Source organism: Amblyomma mixtum, chromosome 5 (genome assembly GCF_055824585.1).
Source record: "Amblyomma mixtum isolate Tamu chromosome 5, ASM5582458v1, whole genome shotgun sequence".
Classification (NCBI taxonomy): Eukaryota; Metazoa; Arthropoda; class Arachnida; order Ixodida; family Ixodidae; genus Amblyomma; species Amblyomma mixtum.
In genome coordinates, this window is record NC_143016.1 from 79,935,687 (window position 1) to 79,940,166 (window position 4,480).

The following is a 4,480-nucleotide window of genomic DNA, read 5'->3' on the forward strand; positions in this document are numbered from 1 at the left end:
AGGGCTACGTGGCTTGTTTTACTAAGCTAGAGCCTGTTACAAATATTGCGAGATAATCGTTTTATGAGGTACACGTGGAGAAAGGACCACGACCACAACCACTTTCCGTGTATTTCAGCAACGTGGTGAAATGGGATGCTTCTAATCTACCGCGGCAGCGAAGCAGGAAGTACGAGACTATGCCAAGACGCCTGAGGCGCGGCGGAGTGGCCACGGCAACGAAGTATTTGTAGTAAGTGAAGAAAATAAATATAAAGCGAAGAAGAAAGCAGGAAAACATAACCTTTCGCACAGGAAACACCGCACACATTGGTGGCGCTGCGATGCGGTGTAGTGTTCTTTGAATAACCTTAAGGTTGCCAAAAGAGTAGCCTTTATGCGAGCAGAGTTGTCCCAACTGCATCTAAGAGGCTTCGCTTTCCAAAACCTCGGCAACTATTGACATCATGTGCATGCAATATAGTGACGCAGAGCAGTTCATGTAAGGTTAAGCGGATAAGCATTGAATAATGCAAAACAGGGTTTTTGGCAATGTACGCAAGCTTTGCCGATCACCGCTAGAAGAAGTACAATCTGCTTTGTTTCCGTGATAAAACCGGATTCAGAAACACACCGTCTTCTCCCTTTGTTCGCCACAAGCCTACTGCCGTACGTCAGGGCCTACGCTAGCTGTTTTGCCAATGAGCACCATTCTTCACTGCGATTCATGGCCGGGGCGACCGCATTTGTGTGGAAGAAAGAAACGTGAAAAACACACATGTACTGAAACGTTTTTTAACGTTGACTGGCATGATATGTCTGAACTTCTTTCTAAGCGTGCGCATGTGACAAGCTATAGCTTTGAAGCAAAGGTATCTATTTAAGTACTCCATTCGTCGCTGCACGTGTCGAGCACCAGAGACGAAAGAAAAAATTCCACGCCATTTGTTCAAGCAAAAATAAACCTAGGAATGAAAAGTGAAGAATTCCCCAGTTTTGTAGAAACATCTGCGGAAAAGGCGGCGTTAAAATCGGTGCAACCTCTAAGCCTACGAAGCACATGACCGCGCCAGCAGAAAAAAAAACAAAAAATCTCAGCGACGGCCATTAAAAGCCCTTCTCGGAACAGTTGCCAGCGTTTCCGCCTCTAACAGAGACCTGTTAGGTGAAGCGAACGTGACTTCAGCATGAGAGGGTCCGTTGTTTGCTTCGCCCTGCTCCTGAGCGCTCGCCTGTTTTCGGGCGGCGTTGGCTTGCTCTCGATAGCGGCTAATGTGGAGAGAAGCGACTGCGTGTACGAGGAATGCACGGACGAAGAGTGCGCCTCCAAGGGCCTCGAGTGCCGTCCCAAGGGATGCGGGGGCTCGCATTGCATATGACAGGTGAGGGCAGGCAAAGGCGATCACCTCTATGACTGTGTTGAAGGCGAAATTATTCGGTGTATATATCAGCTAAAGGACCTTTCTTTCGTGAACATAGATGAGCAGTTTTACGCAAAGTTTCGATTGAAACGGTGTATCTCGGTTGATAGCTAAAAATTTCATTTTGCCAAACTAACGCAATGGAATGAGTAACAGCTGTACTAAATTTTACTAACGACATTTCCAGGAATTACGAACAATGCGAAGCCAACAACATCGCGATAGCGATGGCTTTACGGGGCAACGTCGTTCTTAAAAATTAGCGTAGTTGTTGCTGCTTGCATATGGCCACGCCACATACATTTATCAATGGTGTTATATGCCGCTACATGTACTCTGCAGTGGCTGTACTGTGTATCGTGTACTGTGTACTGTGTACTGTTTATCGCATTAATCTCTAGTGGCCTTCACTGTTGCCACATGTGTGAAAGCCAAATTTTTGTATGTGAAGGGCTTTGAGACATCTGCGCCAAGAGTTCTTGAACTCCAGTGCCCTGCGCTTCGAATAGCTGAAAACTACACAATTTACCTCTTTCACTGGAGTCATTAATCTTAATATATCCAGACCAAACTTACCCTAGACTTGCAGCCACTCATTGCGTAATTCTCGCAATGGAAAGTGCGTGGGAAGCCACATATGTTCAAAGCCGGCATATATCACAGGAGAAGAACTCGGAACTTCGAGTCTGCAGGTAGATATTTCGTGTCGGCGTTACAAGTGATGTCGCAACTACTCCTCTAGTGTAGATGTGCACGCTAACAGCTGTATAAAAAGACATCCAAAACCGCCAAAGAGAGTGTCGGTGCGGTTGCTTAACCACGTAGACGAGACCCGCAGGGGGATTAATTATTCAGGTTGAATATTTGCTGCCGCCGAGCACAATCACGACCACTGATATAAATTATCAAGCACGCAAAGCTTATTTATTTATTAATTTATTTATTTACATATACTGCAGCCCCGATGGGGCTATTGCAGGAGTGGGAGGAAGAAAAAAAAGAAAAAAGAAAAGGCAGAGAGGAACAACATATTCAGAAGTGAACACCATTAAAATACAGAACAGTAATTCAACAGACTAATCAAAGATTTGCAGCAACATTGAAAAATAGGTTTTGTTCCAGGGAGCGTATATCACCGGGTAAAGAATTCCATCGTTCGATAACACGAGGAAAAAAAACTAAATTTGAACATATCAGTGCGCGCGTGAATGGATGTTACATTCAATGGGAGGTAGCTCGTTGTAGATGAAGATGCTGAAAAATTCAAATGCTCAGACAACGAAGCAAAGCGGGATGAATTAACAATACCATGAAAATATTTTAAGCACTCATTGTCGCGACGGGTACAAAGGAGGGAAAGGCCCATGGCAGGAGAGTGGAAGAGTGGAAGTGGACCGTTATTACCCTCCAGTTCTGCTCATTGGTGACGGAATTCCCTAGTTATTCGGCACTTGGTTTTGATATAACGGATCAAAAAATTTTTGACGTGTTTCTTTTTTTGCACGGATGTAAGTTCGCGCTAAAATGGTAGCATCGGGATAAGTTAGCACACAGCCCGGTACTTTTGTTACATTTGTGGGGGCCAGTTTCAACACTGGGACGTAGGTAGAGACATAGAACGCGTTGCAGCAGTGTGCTCTGTTTGTTTCCCTAGAACCGATGTTCAAGCTTATCCCACAAATGAAATCGCACCAACTGGGCCGAAGAATGTTATTCGGCAGTCCGCTATTTTACGGGTAAACACACAATTACCATCCTTTAGAAAAGAGAACGAACCGCCTGAATCTCACGCTCGAGAGTACAGTCGACGTTTTGCAACTTCACAACTCCAAATTTGTGAGAAGGAAAGCCTCAAATGGATGTTTTACATCATACCATCCTCACTCTTACGAAGTAGGGAACGGAGGTGCCGTACGTCTCATAATGCAAGAACAAGAAGGTACTTCAGTGGTCTGGGCGCCATTGAAAATAACGGCACATGAGCAGTGTGCAATGCAGAGAGCAGATTTATAGCGCACTTGACCCGAACAGTCTTGATAATTAAATGGAAGCGATGACAAATGGATGGACTGCGGTAATCTCCGAACTGTGTCATTGAGGTCAAAAGACTTCCACAGTAATCGTAACGTACACGTTTTATTGTAATTTGCTTGTGAAAACCGAATACTGTGTTTAGCGTACACGGTATGAAAATATTCGCTCTTGTAGCTGAGCTGGGACAGACGTCCTATAAAAGGTGGGTTCCTCATCACTTCTAGGTGAGAATCTTTCGCGGGAGGAAATGTGCTTTTCGTGACGTTGACGCGTATGTTTTTTTTTTTTATCACCTTTGCAGGTGGCTGAGTTGCCAAGCATGGGCCTGAAGGTGAAAAGATGTCGTTCGCCCCGTTCCTGCATGGGCCGAAGGTGTTATAGACAAGAATAAATTTGATCACCATCATCGTATTTTATTTGGTTTGGTATATTGGGGTTTAACGTCCGGAAGCAACTCAGGCTACGAGAGACGCCGTAGTGAAGGGCTCCGGAAATTTCGACCACCTGGGGTTCCTTAACGTGCACTGATATCGCACAGCACACGGGCCTCTAGAATTTTGCCTCCATCGAAATTCAGCCGCCGTGGCCGTATTTTATTTCCATTGTGGGATATATGTACATACAAAGATATCTGCATTACAAGAGGAAGTCTTGAAGTAAACACTTTCCAGGGGACCTCCTATGAGAAAATGCATCAGTTTAGTGTCAACTTGCAGGGCAGTTAAATAACAGAGGAGCAATCAGGAGTGCAAAATCGGAAAAATAGAATATAAGGCTAACGAGAAGAAAGAGATAAGTTTAACAATTCAAAATGCACAAACAATGTCAAAACGAAAACAAAAAAGGCCAGAAAAATACACTAGTTGCTGGAGCGATACACAGCAGACAATATAGACATCTTCAATGAGTAGCGAAATGAGTGCAGATTATGGTGCGATTTGATTTCAGATGGTAATGGATTCCATACTGGGATGCTTGAAAAGTATGCAGTTTTATTTCCATAGTTAGCCTCATCTTCGATAATAGCAGGTAATGTTATGCAGGAA

General features: G+C 44.3%; 1 long non-coding RNA gene across 1 annotated transcript; it reads left to right on the plus strand.

Moving 5' to 3' along the window:
* The first annotated feature begins 1,078 nt into the window (after nt 1-1,078).
* On the plus strand, nt 1,079-3,845 carry LOC149342784 (uncharacterized). Its single transcript, XR_016282684.1, has 2 exons — nt 1,079-1,361; nt 3,736-3,845. It is a non-coding gene; the product is annotated as an uncharacterized LOC149342784 (long non-coding RNA).
* The last annotated feature ends 635 nt before the right edge of the window (nt 3,846-4,480 follow it).